This window comes from Galeopterus variegatus, unplaced genomic scaffold, assembly GCF_000696425.1.
Source record: "Galeopterus variegatus unplaced genomic scaffold, G_variegatus-3.0.2 Scaffold631, whole genome shotgun sequence".
NCBI lineage: Eukaryota > Metazoa > Chordata > Mammalia > Dermoptera > Cynocephalidae > Galeopterus > Galeopterus variegatus.
The window spans coordinates 317,663-334,886 of NW_007726742.1; positions in this window are offsets into that span (position 1 = coordinate 317,663).

Consider the following 17,224-nt stretch of genomic DNA (forward strand, 5'->3'; position numbering starts at 1 on the left):
CGCTCACTGGCTGAGCGAGGCGCGGGAGCAACGCCGAGGGTTGCAATCCCGTTGCCGGTCCCGGTCCGGTCCGGGGGCGACACTGAGGGTTGCGATCCGTTGCCGGACACGGAAAAAGACAAAAAAAAAAAAAAAACAAGAGGTAGCACTTGCACCTCACCCATGCTTTTGCAGAAAATAGTAAAAATAACTACTAAATAACAACTTTGTACTAAATGCTCACAATTTCTCAGCCATTATGCAAGAGCTTTAGTGTGCACTGTTAATCCTCACGACCCTGCAAATATTACTTCTTTATTTCACAGATGAGGAATCTGAGGTTCAGAAAGATTGAGGCTATTCCAGGGTTACACAACTGGGAAAGATCAAGCACCAAACCCAGATCAGAGCAAGATCTGCCTGACACAAAGACTCAGGACCACCAAGCACTGCCCCAGAGTGGATCTGTCACACAGCAGCCGTGACCAGGGGCTGGAAAAGCAACTTGGGGCTGGGGGGAGCTTCTCTTCTGGTTTCACCCTATCATATTTGAAAGACAATAATAAATTGAAAAGTGAAAAATAAATGGTACCAACTAGGTCAGATTTGCTCAGACCAGACCTCTGAGTCCACAGGAAAGGGACATCCCCGTGGGCCACAGCCAGAAGGACTAGAGGCATGTGCACACACGCACGTGCACACACTCAGATTTTTAAAAACTATTAATTAGAAGTGTTTCCACAATCCCAATAATAGCACAGTGCTTGGCTCACAGATGTTAAGAAACTGGCGTCTGAAAAAGAAAATGAAGCAGTGGGAAGACAAACGTGCCCAGCCCCTGCTTAAGCACAGCCCTGCAGCCCTCCTGTCACCAGAGGAAATCCACAGGCCTCACTCTGGCCACCAAGGCCCGGCCCCAACAGCTCACTCCTGTGTCTCTGTTGGGAAAATAGAATAATTTATGAGGCCCCCCCTCACCTTAGGTCAGGTTGGGGGTGGTGCAGCACATTTTTTGTAAACAAGTTGTGTGTGGGTGGACTTAGTGCACATGCGCAGCATTGCTACCTGGCTGGCTCACCTTAGGTCAGGTTGGGGGTGGTGCAGCACATTCTTTGTAAACAAGTTGTGTGTGGGTGGACTTAGTGCACATGCGCAGCATTGCTACCTGGCTGGCATTTTACTGCCTCAGACATCTGCCCCACATGGCCATGCTCTTGAACCTACAGCTCCAAGGAATTTTTGCCAGTTACCTAGCTCATAGACCTGCATGTGAGGGGTCTGGTGACCCAGAATGGCATGTGAGGGGTCTGGTGACTCAGCCTGTCGTGTGAAGGGTTTGTGACCCAGTCTAGACAACGGGCTTGAGGGGTTTGTGAGCTCCAGACCCAGCCCTAGCTGAACAGTCTCCCAGCCGAACCAGGCCCCTGCGGCTCTCAGAACATTCTAGAGCCTTTCACACCTCTGGGGCTCTGCCCAGGCCTATTGCCTGGCTGGCATTTCCCTTTCCTTTGCCTGACAAGGTCTGCCCCTGTTTTAAGGTCCACCTGAAACGTCTTCTCTTTTGTGCAGCCTCCTCAAGTGGCCCAGGCCCTGCAGGTGCTCTTAGAGCCCTTAGCACAATGTGTTATTGTCCCCTACGAAAGCAGCTTACTGAATGCCAGGCCTGAAACAAGCTCATAATATTCTCCTAAATACTGCCCAGCAAAAAGAATGTTCTTTTCTTCTCTGTAGAAAAAAGCCTTCCAGGCTTCCTGCTATGATGTCTTTGAGATGCTGGCCTTACTCGCTTGGGAAGCCTCCTTTTTCTTTGATCTCTGACGCTTTGTGCTCCCCAAGAGCACCCTGCACGTGCCTGCATCTGGTTCTGCTCCTTTGCTCCTTCCTTCTCCTTTCTCTCTTTTCTTCACTGCTGCCCACATCTCCTAGAAGAGGAGACACTCATGGGGCTGGAGCCATGGGCTGGGGCCGGGCAGAGCCCCGTGGAGATAGGTGGAAGTCTAGGCCCACATACCCATCTCCCCATCGCCTGTGGGGTTTCCTCCTCTCCACAGCTGTGCAAATCCTCATGGCCTCTGCACCTGGTTCCCTGGCTCCAAACGAAGAGTGGATTGAAGTGAATCAGGAACAGGGGAAGGGCTGCCAAGGCAGGGGAATTACCTGTTGTGTCTTCAGTAAACTTGTTGAGTTTACTGGTGCTATGGTCTGAGTGTTTGTGTCCCCCCAAATTCACATGTTGTAACTTAATCCCTAACGCAATAGTATTAGGATGTGGGGCCTTCAGGAAGTGATTAGGTCATGAGGGTGGAGCTCTCATGAATGCATTAGTGCCCTTATAAAAGAGGCCAAAGGTAGAGCTCAGTCCACCATGTGAGGACGCAACAAGAAGGAGCCATCTGTAAGGAAAAGATTCTCACCAGACACCAAATCTGCCGGTGCCTTGATCTTGGACTTCCCAGCCTCCAGAACTATGAGAAATAGATGGTTGTTTATAAGCCACCCAGTCTAAGGTGTTTTTGTTATAGCAGCAGGGCCAGGAGGTGGAAGTGACCATGCCACGGGGTCTCCCCAAGAGACCATAAGCCCATTGGCAAGACAATTCATCAGCGTATTTCATCATTAAATAGGTATTTACGGAGCAACTTCTCTCTGCCTAGCGCTGTTCCAAGATGCCAGCCCTCCTGCCCCTCATGGTCTAGCTGGGGCGATAGACAACAAGCCATTAAACAGGTAACTACCAATTAAGATCAGGGCTGGGAAAGAAAGGAATGAGGGATAGTGACCAAGGGCGGGGTCTGCCAGGGAAGCCCCTCTGCAGAGACAATGTTGAAGTTGAGTCCTGAAGTCAGTAGAAGTCAGCCAGGCAAAGAGCCAGAGGGAGAGCCGGGGGTTGCTGTGCGGGTCCCTGAGTTAGGAGGAGTTGGGTGGAGGTGGGCTTCTTTCTGCTGAGGGGGTGTGTGGCAGACAAAGGGGAGAGAGAGCACCATGAGGCTGGAGAGGCGTGGGAGGCGAGGCCAGGAGAGCCCCCTGCAGTCAGATTCCACTTGGAGCGCCCCAGGAGGCCCCCAAAGAGTTGTAGTCAAGGGAGTGACGACCCAATTTATGTTTTTTAAAAAACTCACTCTGGCTGCTGTGTGGAGAATATGTGAAGCACTACTACTCAACAATAACAACAAGAACACAATCCAATTGAAAAATGGGCAAAGGACTCGAATTGCCATTTCTCCAGAGAAGATACACAAATGGCCAACAAGCACATAAAACGATGCTCAATGCCACTAACCATCAGGGAAATGCAAGTCAAAGCCACAATGAGCTATCACACCTACCAGGACGGCTGTTCAAAAAAGTGGAAGATAAGTGTTGGCGAGGATGTGGGATAACCAGAAGTCTCCTGCTTTGCTTGTGGGAATGTACAATGTGGCAGCTCCTCTGGAAAACGGTCTGGCAGTTCCTCAAAAAGGTAAACAAGGAATTACCATGTGACCCAGCAATTCCACTCCTGGGTATAGACTCCAAAGAACTGAAAGCAGGGGCTTGAACAGATACTTGTGTGTTGCTCTTCATAGCAGCATTATTCACAATAGCCAAAAGGAGAAAACAACCCAAATGTCCATTGGTGGATAAATGGATAAATAGAATGCAGAATATACATACAATGGGATATTATTTATGGACTTTCAGCAATAAAAAGGAATGAAGTTCTTTTTTTTTTTTCCGTTTTGTCTTTTTTCGTGACCAGCAATGGATCGCAACCCTCAGTGTCGTGCCTGTACCGGACCAGGACCGGCAACGGGATCGCAACCCTCGGTGTTGCGCCCGCACCTCGCTCAGCCAGTGAGCGGCCAGTCTGTATGTGGGATCCGAACCCTTGGCGGGAGCGCCGCCGCGCTCCCAAGCAGCACACTATAGCAGTGCGCCACCGGGCCGGCCAGGAATGAAGTTCTGATCCAAAACATTATAATGAGTGAAAGAAGCCAGATGAGAAAGGACAAATACTATATGATTCCACTTGTTTAAGGTATCTAGAATAGGGAAATTTGTAGAGACAGAAAGTAGAACAGAAGCCACCAGGGGCTGAAGAGTTTCTGTTTGGGATGATGAAAAGGTTTTGAAAATACATAATGGTGATGATTACACAATAATGCCACTGAATTTTACACTTGAATGGTTAAAATGGTAAACATTATGTTATATATATTTTACTACAATAATTAAAAAAAAGTGGCCTCTGGACTACCCCCTGGTCATCAAAATCAAATTCCCTCTTTCCATTTTCCCCACCATCCATCCCTACTGGAAAAGGTGAGCAGAATTGACCATCCCATCCTCAGCCTGCCATTCAAAGACTCCCACCACAGTCTGGTCACTGGCTCATCCAGGGAGTCCACAGCCCCTGGATACTTGTTGATGGATGTCTGGGAGACCCAGGCTTGCCTCAGCCAGACCCAGCTGGCCCACGGGGAAAGCAAATCCCTCCAAAACACCTGCCTGCTCACCCAGTTCACTTTGGCTATTTGGGGCTGAAGTAGACAGGTGGCTGCATGGAGGGCTTTTTTGGGCGATGATGGCAGTGCTACTGTTAGATACTATGAGAAGTGCCATCTCGGCCAATGCCACCTCTGGCAGTCCCTGCAGATCCCTGAGCAGTGGCTGTCATGGGGAACAGGGCAGGTGCAGGGCCAGGTGGGGACTGAATAGCTCTCTGTCTGGAGGAGGAAGCTGAAACTCTATCTCCCTGGGCCGTGGGGATCTGTTTACATGTCTGTATCCTCCACATGTCCACTGCTAGCCAGCTGCTCAGGGGCCCAGGAGTCTCACTCTTCTCCTGGGGCCTGGGCCTGGCACACAAAGTGGGTGCCAGGAACCAGGGCAATGAATGGACCGGTGCTTGAGGTCAAAGATGCCAGAGCCTGTGGATCTTTAGTGAGGAGGCACCCAGGAGCCCAGGGAGGCCCAGCCACTGCCTAGGGTGACTGCATAGGAGCTGGTGGCTGAGTCAACACTGGCACTTGGGCGTCCCCTCCCAGTCCATGGGAGAAGGCCCCTCAACTGTTCAATCACCCAGCATGCTGTCTTTAGCGGGTATTTTGTTCTTTTCTTTTGTTCTCTCTCCTCCTCCCTCTTTTTCCTTTCTGGGAAATCTGATTAGAACTTTGAAAGCCGAGCCATCTTAGGATCAGGTTGCTGGATTTAGCAAATAAAAACAGAGAGTGCTCAGTTAAATTTGAATTTCAGATAAACAACAAATAATTCTTTAGTATAAGCATGTTACGTGCAATGTGTGGAATATAACTTACACTAAAAAAATTATTTGTTGTTCATCTGAAATTTTCATGTAGCTGGGCTTCCTGTATTTTATCTGGCAACCCTACCTTGGGAGCCAAGACTCTGCTATCAATTTCACTTGGTCCCTGTGCAAAAGCTGCAAAGAGCTGGCCTCCAAAGCGGGAGGGATGAGAGGGAATCATGGCAGCCGACCCAGTTTCGGGATGGCTGCTTCCCTCTACAGGCTCCCCCAGACCTTAGCTGGGCCCCCCAAGAAGCCAAACTCCCTTTCACCTGTGCCATTTCTTCTGGAATCACTCACAGCAGCTGTCTGCCTGGTCCCAGACTGTCTGAGTTCCCCAAAGCAGAAGCAATCCAGGCACCTGCTGTAAGATGTGGAGAGTGAAATGAGGAAGCTGCTCAGACAGCCAGAGAAGACAGGAAGCCCCTGGCTGCCTTGAGAGAGGAAATAGGAACAGGAGGCTGCGGTGTGGGAGGGTCCAGGACAGCAGCACTGCCACCCCTGCCCCCACCATGCAGGGGCCCAGCACAGGGTAGATGCCACGAAGGCTCTGGGAAGCTAAGAGCCCTGGACAGGAAGATCTGGCTCACGTGCACAGTCTGCAGCACCACCTTGTGACTTGGCTAGAGTCCGGCTCCTGTGTGCCCCAGCCCTGCTGAGCAGCATGCAAAGTACCCAGAGCAGAGGGGGTTATCTGAGCCCTAATCCCGAGAGCAAGGACCCACGTCTGGGGAGCCTGGGCCACAGCTGTCCTTCCTCTGGCTTCGCTGGCCTAGGCTGCAGGACAGGCCCCTGCTTTGCATACCCTTGCCCTGAACAAGGCCCTGCATCCCCAGCTTCCCGTGGCCACTTCCCTTCTCTGCCAGGCTGCACCTGCCTCCCTGAGTCCCAGGTCCCTGGGGGTGCTCTGATAGTCTCCTGGATGCCTGCCGTGTTAGGCTGGTGGGGCCGGGGCCTGACTCTCCACTCCTAAGCTTGTGGAGCAGCTCTGAAGCTGGTGATGTGGGCTCTAACTGCAGAGCTCTACTGAATCTTCCTCCATGGCCTCAGCCTCCCCAGGCCCACACTCTGCACAGTGCCCTCCTGGTCATGGAGCATAGCTCGCCTCAGCCTAAGCTGGCCAAGTGACAGCAGGTAACACCGGAACACTGTAGCACCCTTTTTATTTCTTCCTCTCTTCTTTAAAAGTTTTTGGACATTAATATATTTTATCACAACATTAGTACATGTTTGATGTAGCAGTGTAAATCCCATAAAGATAAAAACTTCATAATCTCTCCATTGCCTCTAATCTTATCCCTTGATATTGACTATCAGTGTCAATGGTGAGACATGTACCCTTCAACCTCTTTATGATCACATAGCTAATCACACATGTACACACGCCTAATTTTTCTCCCTTTTCTCCTCTACCTGAAAACGGAGCATACATTAATCAGTCAGGATTGCATTCGGCACTGACAAATGGTGGCTTAAAGAAGAAATGAGTTTCGTTTTTCCCAGGTGACAAGAAGCTGGGCCAAATGGCACAGGCTGTTGCAGCTGCCAAAGCACATACTCCATCTCTTTATCATTCCCTGTCTCTGGAGTGAGACTTTGGTCCCCATGGTCATGGACGGCTTCTGCCCTCTAGGCACTGAGTTCACGTTCCAAGCAGGAAGAAGAGAGAAGGCAGAAGGTAACAGGCACATACGTGACTCTGATTCAGAGCATAACACGTGCTACTAGAAAATCATAGTCACAATGGTTTGAATGTCCCCTCCAAAACTCATTTTGGAACTTAATCCTCAATGTGGCATTTCAGAGGGCTCTGCCCTCATGAATGGATTAATGCAGTCATGGATTAACAGGTTAATGGATTGATGGGTTGTCATTGGGAGTGGAACTGGTGGCTTTACCAGAGAGGAAGAGAGACCTGAGCTAGCACATGAGTACACTCAGCCCCTTTGCCATGAGATGCCCTGCACTGTCTTGGGACCCTGCCAAGTCCCCACCAGCAAGAAGGCCCTCACCAGATGCACCCCCTTGATTTTGGACTTCCCAACCTCCAGAACTGTAAGAAATAAATTCCTTCCCTTCATAAATAAATTCCTTCTTTTCAGTCTCAGGTATTTTGTTATAAGCAACAGAAAATGGATTAACACAACAGTTTTCCCTGAAGTTCTTCCCAGTAGATTCCCACTTCTATCTTGTCAACCAGAAATATGTCATGTGGTCACATCTAGCTGCAAGGGAACCTGAGCAGTCAAGATTTATTTTTTTAATCTGGATACATGGCCAGTGGATAAGGAAGAAAGGGGGACAGATACTGGGTTCGCTCATCAGCAATGCCTGCCACAGACACCATACACGTTCCTCTGCTACCCAGTTTTCCTCCTCACTTAATGTCATGATTCCTTCCAGATAAACACATGCAGATCTAACTTAGTCCTATCAAAAGCTGCGCAATAGTCCCACAGAATGGTACCACCATAATTTGCATTATACCCAATATTTTTCTAAGACAAAAAAGTGGCAGGAAACATCCTTGTAGACACCTCCTTTTGTGCTGGTACTACTGTTTCTGAAGGTCGGGTTTCTCCAAAGTGGGTTACAAGTGAAAGAGTGGTGTGTTACTTATCTGTTGCTGTGAAACAATCACCCTGAAACTTAGTTTAAAGTAACACATATTTAAGGAGCCAGCCCGTGGCTCACTTGGGAGAGTGTAGTGCTGATAACACCAAGGCCACGGATTTGGATCCCTATATAGGGATGGCCGGTTTGCTCACTTGGGAGAGCATGGTGCTGACAACACCACGTTAAGGGTTGAGATCCCCTTACTGGTCATCTTTAAAAAAAAAAAAAAAGTAACACATATTTAGTACCTAATATAGATTCTGAGGGTCAGGAATCCAGAATCAGCTTGATGGCTGGTTCTGAGTCAGAGTCTCCTAGAGTCCAGCTGTCAGGGGGGCTGCTTTCATCTGAAGGCTTGGCTGGGGCTGGAGAATCAGCTTCCAAGTGAGCTTGTGTGGCTGTTGGCAGACCCCAGTTTCTTAATGGCTGTTGGCAGACCCCAGTTTCTTAATGGCTGTTGGCTAGAGGCTTCAGTTTCCCACCACGTGGGCTTCCCTATAGGACTGCACAAAATGTGGCAACATGCTTCCCCCAAAAAGGGCAAATCCAGAGAGAAAGTGAGCACCCAAGACAAAAAGCACAGGCTTTTTTTTTTTTTTTTTATGCAATCTGAATTTTATTTATTTATTTATTTTTGTGGCTGGCCAGTATGGGGATCCAAACCTGTGACATTGGTGTTATTAGGCTGGGTCCTAGGGCCAGCCCGGTGGCGCACTAGGTTGAGTGCGGTGCTTGGGAGCACGGCGGCGCTCCCGCCGAGGGTTCGGATCCCATATAGAGACCGGTCTGCTCACTGGCTGAGCGCGGTGCGGGCGCGACACCGAGGGTTGCGATCCCGTTACCGGTCACGAAAAAAGACAAAAAGGAAAAAAAAATTATTTTAATAAATAAATGCCATGTAATATTCCAAGGAGATATACCATAATTTACTTTGTAGAATAGCTTTATTGAGATACAGCTCACAAACCATACAATTCACCCATTTAAACTGTATAATTCAATGGTTTTCAGAATATTCATAGAGTTGTGCAACCATCACCATAACCAATTTTAGAACATTTTCATCACCTCAGAAAGAAAGCCCGTACCCATTAGCTGTCATACTCATACCTCATTTTCCCACAACCCCCGCAGCCCTGGGCAACCACTAATTCACTCTCCGTCTCAATGGATCTGCCTGTTCTGGGCTTTTCATATAAGTAGCATCATACAATATGTGGTCCTTTGTGACTGGCTTCTTTAACTTAGCATAATGTTTTCAAGCTTCATCCATATAGCAGCATGTATCAGTATTTTGTTTCTTTTAATTGATGAGCTATACTACATTTTGTTTCTCTCTTAGCCAGTTGATGGACTTTTGGGTTTTTTTCACTTTTTGGCTATTTGGAGTATGCCACTATGAACATTTGTGCACTAGTTACCGTGTGGACATATGTTTCCATTTCTCTTGAGTAGGTACCTGAGAGAGGAATTGCTGGATCATATGGTAACTCTTTGTTTGACTGTCTGGGGAACTGCCCAGACTGTTTTCCAAAGCAGCTGCACCAATTTACATTCCCACTATCATTGTGTAAGGTTCCAATGTTATCACATCATTGCCAACACTTGTGTCTAAAATACATAAAGAACACTTATAACTAGATGAGTTATAGGAGTTATAACATAGGAGTTATAGGAGTTCTTTATACATTCTAGACGCAAGTCCTTTATCAGATACATTATTTGTAAAAATGTTCTCCTATTCTGAGGGGTCTCTTTTTATTTTCTTGATAGTGTGTTTTGAAGCGTGAAATTTTAAAATTTTAATTATGTTCAATTTAACTATTTTTTTCTTTTGTTGATTATGCTTTAGTTGTCATATCTAAAAAAAAAAATTGTCTAATCCAAAATTACAAAGATTTACTCCTATGTTTTCTTCTGAGACTGTATAGTTTTATCTCTGATGTTTAGGTCTATGTCCCATTTTTAGTTAATTCTTTGAATGGTGTGAGGAATTTCATTCTTAATGTCTAATCCAAAATTACAAAGATTTACTCCTATGTTTTCTTCTGAGACTGTATAGTTTTATCTCTAATGTTTAGGTCTATGTCCCATTTTTAGTTAATTCTTTGAATGGTGTGAGGAATTTCATTCTTTTTCATATGTACACAGTCATTTGTCACTTAAAGGTGAGAATGCATTCTGAGAAATGCATCATTAGGTGATTTCATCATTATGAGACCATCACTGAGAGCACTTATATAAACCTAGGTGTGCAGCAGGAGGTACAGCCTATTGCTTCTAGGCTACAAACCTATCCAGCATGTTAGTGTTCTGAATACTGTAGGCAATTATAAAACAATGGTATGTATTTGTGTGTCTAAACATGTCTAAGGGGCCGGCCCCGTGGCTCATTCGAGAGTGCGGACCTGGGAGCACCAAGGCCATGGGTTCAGATCCTATATAGGGATGGCCCGTGCGCTCACTGGCTGAGCGTGGTGCAGGCAACACCATGCCAAGGGTTACGATCCCCTTACCGGTTAGAAAAAAACAAAAAACAAACAAAAAAACCCAAACATGTCTAAATATAGAAAATGTACAGTAAAACTATAGTATTAGAGGTTCAAAATGGGGCTGGCTAGTTAGCTTAGTCGTTTGGAGCAAGGTGTTGTAACACCAAGGTCAAGGGATTCCCGTACCAGCCAACCACCAAAAATAAATAAATAAAGATAAGATAAAAAATGGGACACCTGCACAGGCACTTCCCATGAATGGAGCTTGCAGAACTAGAAATTGCTCTGGGTGCGTCATGAGTGAGTGGTGAGTGAAGGCGAAGGCCATGGACATTATTGTATGATACTGTAGACTTTATAAGCACTGTACACTTAGATTACACTAAGTTTATTTTTAAATTTTAGTAATTGTGTTACTACGTTATGATGGCTATAATGTCACTAGGTGATAGACACTTTTCAGCTCCATTATAACCTTATGGGACTAAGGTCATTGTTGGCCAAAATGTCATTATATGGTGCATGACTGTGTGCAATTGTTCCAGCTTCATCTGTTGAAAAGACTTTTCCCCCCCCTTTTTTTTTTTTGGCGGCTGGCCGGTGTGGGGATTTCCCCACTGAATTATCTTGGCACTTTTGTCAAAGATCAATTGACCATAAAAGTGAGAGTTTGTTTTTGGACTCTCAATTTTATTCCACTGATCTTTATGTCTTTATTCTGGTACTGCACTCATGTGATTACCGTAACTTTGCAGTAGGTTTGAAATCGGGAAGTAGTGAGATCTCCAACTTTGTTCTTTTCCAAGATGGTTTTGGCTATTCTGTGTCCTTTACATTTCTGTATGAATCTTAGGTTCAGCCTCTCAATTTCTGGAAAAAAAGGCCAATTAGGATTTTGATTGGGATTGCTCTGAACCTGTAGATCAATTTGGGGAGTATTGCCATCTTAACAATATTAAGTCTTCCAATCCATGAACATGGGATGTCCTTATATTTATTAATGTTTTCCTTAAGTTCTTTAATGATGTTTTGTACTTTTCAGGGCACAAGGCTTACACTTCTTTTAAAAAATCTATTCCTGGGCTGGCCAATTACCTCAGCTGGTTAGAGCACAGTGTTATCACACCAATGTTAAGTGTTTGAATCTTTCACTGGCCAGCTGCCCCTTCCCCCCGCCAAAAAAAATTATCCCTAAATATTTTATTCTTTTTTATGCTAAGCAGATTTTTTCTTCATTTCATTTTTGAATTACAATACAACTGACTTTTGTATATGGATCTTGTATCCTGCAAGTTTGTTGAGTCATTTATTAGTGCTGATAGTTTTGTGAGTTTTTTAAAAAATGGATTCCCTAAGATTTGTATATATGTGATCATGCCAACCACAAATAGGTGTAATAGAGTTCTTTCTTTTCATCCTAGATTCCTTTTATTTCTTCTTCTTGCCTACTTGCCCTGGCTAGAACCTCCAGTATAACGTGGAACAGCAATGGTGAAAACGGACATCCTGGTCTTGTTCCTGATCTTGGGAAAGCGTTCAGTCTATAACCATTAAGTACAATGTTAGCTGTGGGGGGTTTTTTTGTAGGTACCCTTTATCAGGCTGGGAAACCATAACTTATACTTAATGGTAATTTTTATATAAGGCCATTGGCACTCATCTTTGGCCATGAGTTACCAGATTAAGCCATGAAGAATACTAGTTATCATCATCATCGTTGTCATGGTCATCTACTTAACCATCCTCCCCTACTGTGGAAGATTTAGTTATTTCCTCTATTTGACTATTATCAATAACCCAGTGATGAACACCTGCACTGATCACCATGCCCTTTTAAAACTAAGTAGTAGCCCCCAAATCTGAAATACTAGAACACATCGGCTTCAACTTCACTTGTGAAGCTTAAGAGTGTGGCAGTTTTACCACAGCTCCAGCAGTAAAATCTTTAAATCTTCTCCATAACTGTGTGACTTGAATTGTGTCCCCCCAAAAAGATACATAGAAATCCTAACACCCTGTACCTCAGAATGTGATGTTATTTGTAAAAAGTGTCTTCCTTGAGGTAATCAAGTTAAAATGAAAGGGGTTCGATCACTGTACTGGCCAGCAAAAAAAAAAAAAAAAGTTAAAATGATGTCAGTAGGGTGAATCCCTAATCCAGTATGACTGGTGACTTTATAAAAAGGGGAAATTTGGACACAGAGACAGACATGCAGTGAGTGAAGACTAGGCAGGGAGACCCAGGGAGAAGGCCACGTGAAGGAGTGACACACCCACAAGCCAGTGAATGCCTGAGATTGCCACAAACCACAAGAAGCCAGGCATGGAAGGATGACCCTGCACAGCCCTCAGAGGGAACCAACCTGCTGACACTTTGATTCTGGTTTTTGGGCTTTTTGGGGTGTTTTTTTTTTTTTTTGGTGGCTGGCCAGGAAAGGGTGTTATCAGCACCACACTCTACCACAATCCTGACACTTGGATTTTGAACTTCTGGCCTCCAGACCTGTGAGACAATACATTTCTGATATTGTAGTTCACCTAGCTGATGGTACTTTGTCACAACAGCCCTAGGAAACTAACACAGTGACTAAGGCAGAGGGGAGAATAGAGACGTCGGGAGGTGACTCGAGTCTGTGAAAGAAAACCTTATTCCACATGCAGGGCTTCTGACACGGATGGGTCACCGCCAGGTGCAAGCCGCCGTTCTGTTCCGGGCTGTGGGTTAGCTGTTGTCAATACGGTATGCCTGAGGCTGCTGAGAGCCTGGCACCTCCTAAGCCTGGCCGAATGTGCTCATGTGGGGACTGGACTTGGCTCATGGAGCTGGAACATGCCAGAGCGGCGGTGCTGCAGCAGGCTGAGAGTGATGGCCCCAGCACACACACACGCAAGCATTGCCACGCCAAGATCATTCTTGTGAAAATATTTGTGCAGCAAGTACGTTTTAAAATATCTCATTCATAATGGAGCACGACTTGACACAGTTTGTTAGGCACCAGGGAATTGGAGATGAATAAGCCCAGTCTGGTGGGAGAGCCAGGCCCGCGCGTGGATAACTACAGTCTGGGAAATAGCAGTGTGGGCTCACCCTTAGGCAGTGCCTCTCTGGGCCAGGCATTGCTCCAAGCACTTGCTGAATATCAACTCTTTTAATGCTCACAACAACCCTTGGAGGTGATTCTATTATTGTCTATTATTTCTCTTTTGCAGCAGAGAAAACTTGCCCAAGGTTACTCAGCTAGTAACTGGCAGAGTCAGGATTTGAGTCTGCAGTCAGAGCTCTTGCTATCAAGCTACAGAGTCCCTCTTCAAAACTATTACAGCAGAACGAATAAAGTGCTATAGCAGTAAATACGGTCACAATAAACATGACCCTAGCAGTGAGTACAAAGTCCTGCGGGGACAAAGAAGGGGATGCAGCCCACTCTTCCTGGATGGGTTGAAGGACATTTGCATGGAGGAGCCCATTTATTAGCTGAGCCTGGAAAACAGAATGCTCCTGAACCCAGACATGGGAAGGTCATTCCAGGTCCGTGCAAAAGCAAACGGGTGTGGATACTGTGTTTGGCAAGCGTGGGTCTGTCTGTTATAGATTTCTTGAAATAACAGGGATGAAGTTCTACGGCGAACATTTTTCTTAATCGTTAGGTCCACTTTGCTAATTTCAATTACAACTGAAATATTTATTTATTTATTTATTTTTCCTTTTTGTCTTTTTTCGTGTCCGGCAATGGATCGCAACCCTCAGTGTCGTGCCTGTACCGGACCGGGACCGGCAACGGGATCGCAACCCTCAGTGTTGTGCCCGCACCTCACTCAGCCAGTGAGCGGGAACCGGTCTGTATGTGGGATCCGAACCATCGGCGGGAGCAGATATTGCCGCGCTCCCAAGTGGCGCACTGTAGCAGTGCGCCAGGGCCGGCCGGAAATATTTATTTATTGAAGCAAGAAATATTGGGCTGGCCATTTAGCTCACTTGGGAGAGCGCGGTGTTGGTAACACTAAGGGCACAGGTTTGGGTCCCCATACTGACCAGCTGCCAAACAATAAATAAATAAGTAATATTATTTCTTGATTTCTTGACACATTGTTCCTATGATATTCTAACCATTTTCAAACTGACCCACAGCAATATAAAACTGTGGTTTGCAGGCCACAGATTCGCAGGGGTTTCGCTCTGGGGGAACACCACACAGGGACGGTGACTGACGAAGACCCAAAAGACAGCAAACTCAGATTCTTGCCTAACCTGGAGGTTTATAAGGATTTTCCATGAGGTGGCAGCAGTTCTTCAAGCAATCGTGGAAGATGATCTTGCTTGAGATTTTTTTAAAAAATTTTTTTCCACTAAAGGGACATCTTTCATCTACTTGAACTTTGCCTGTCGTTAAGTAAAATCTGTGATTTAAACATACTGAAACTGTTTTCAGATGTCGCTATTTTCTTGACAGTATTTTCTACCAATTAATGCCAACCGAGGTTCTTCTATCTTTCAAGGTCATTTCCAAAGGGTCTAATGAAAGATGCAAAATTCAATTCCCACCACAGCTACTAGGAGACAGTATTTAATTTTAGCCCTGCCAAATAAAGGCAAGCAAGCGGTAAGTGACTTTGGCATCTGGAAGTGTTTCATGCTTCGAGAGCAATCGCGTGTGTCCCTTACTCTCCATTCTCAGGCTGGCTGCCCTGTTAATTTCTATTTTCTCAGGAATGACACTGATCTCAATTTACACTCTAAGGAAAAGAATAAGAAAATAATCAAGCTAACTGAATTGCAGCAGGGAACAAAATGTAGAATGGACAGGCCCTTGCAGAAGAGAATTGTTTCGGGCCAGAAACAAAGGGGCAGATGGATTAGGCAAGGCTGAGTCCGGGCTCTGCTTCTTACCAGCTGGGCCCCTCACCTGATCTCTCTAAGCCGGTTTTTTCAACCATAAACATTATGACAACAATACCTACTCACAGGATTGTGGCATTCAAAGGGGAGAATATCCAGGAAAACACTGGAGAATATCCATGAAAACTCTTCTGTGCCGCACACCTCAGTTGTAGTTATATTAGATATTTATCAAGTCACCAAAATATTTTTACCCACCAGCTTTTTTTCTCCCTTTGCTTGTCTCCCATACAAGAGAGACAAAGGAAACAAAAATCAAAGTCATCACCCCCTTCTCAGTCAGTTCCTCGCTGGTCCTCTCCCTGGCTGCAGAGCAGAATCACCAGGGAGCCCTCGCCCCACCCTAGGGCAACAGTCACCACTTCAGAAACCCTCTGAATGTCCTTGAAGGGACTCTGCCATGGCCTCAGTGGTCACATGGTTTCCTGGCTGACACCGCCAGCCAAGAAACCAGAGCTTCTGCTTAAATGACTGTTAAACAGCTGCTTCAGATTCAACCTAGCAAATCCCTGAGGGTGAAGCCAGGCTTGACCTCACGGAGTTAAATAGGCATACTTTCATTATGGTCTTACAGCAGCATTTTAACTACCATCTTTACAGAATTATTCAACATTGAAAGTGGTTATGTGTGACCCATAATTTTAGAGATCTTTAATTTACTATAATTATAAGGACGCTCCTGAAATTAATGTCCAAATAACCGAAGGCACTAGATGACTACTCAAGTAGATTATTTCAACATTTTTCTCCTTTCCTCCTCTGTGTCTCTTCTCCAAAATCCAAAATGATGATTAAATTCAGTTTTGGGATTTTTTCTTGTTTTTTTTGTTTTTGTTTTTTACTAATTTAAGTACTTTATTTGTTGCAACTGAGCTGATGAAACCTCTATAATGAAAATATTAGTGATTTTTGGTCCATTTTAAGTCAAAGGCATTCATTGATAAGGAATCTTCAAATGAAAATATTCCAGAAAATTTTCTCCATGTCATCTGATCAAGAATAATTTTCTCTAATATTATTGCCTTTCTTTGCAAGATTATCTGCATACATTTAAACTGAACTCGTAATTTTTCATAATAAGCCCTAAATTAAAACAAACTATTCTGTGTTAAAGCTCAATTTCCATACCACTTTCCTTTCCAGGAATAAAGAAATAAGGCCTTGTTGTAAAATATGGTACTGATGTTTCTTGGTTAAAAATAAACGTGCATGAAACTTTCCCCCAAAACAGAGGAGCCCTGTCCTGTGCAGCCTTGGAAACCAAGAGGAGGGGCAGCCAACAGTAGCAGAACTCAGGCTGCTGGGGGCCAAGTATGTCCCTCTTAGGGGCCACACATCCATTGGCCCATCTCAGTTTGTCCCAAGGCCACAATGCATTCCTTAAGACAACCATATCTACGGCCCATCCTAACTTATGATTTGAACTCTGTGCCTGCAACATCCTTTTTTGTTTTTTTTTCTTTTTTCTTCTGCAACGTTCTTATATTTGACAACTATCCCTATACACAAAGACATCCACTATTAGGTCTCACAAGGTCACAAAATAGTCATGACCTTTTGTAGGCCAAGCAACTAAAAAAATTTTTTTCTTTTGCATTTAATTCATTATGTTTATTTTTAATTTTTTTTTAATTTTTTAATTTTATGTTATTTTTTATTGTAACATAGTTGATTAAAATTATTTTTGTTTGTTTGTTTGGTGGTGGCTGGCCAGTAAGGGGATCCGAACCCTTAGACCTCGATGTGATAAGGTGGTGCTCTAACCAACTGAACTAACTGTCCAGCCCCCCGAGAATTGTTTTTTAATTGTGGTAAAATACACATAACATAAAATTTACCATCTTAACCATTTCAAAGAATATAGTTCAGTAGCGTTAAGTACATTTGCATTGTTGTGCAACCTATCTCCAGAACTCTTTTCATCTTGCAAAACTGAAATTCTATACCCACTCA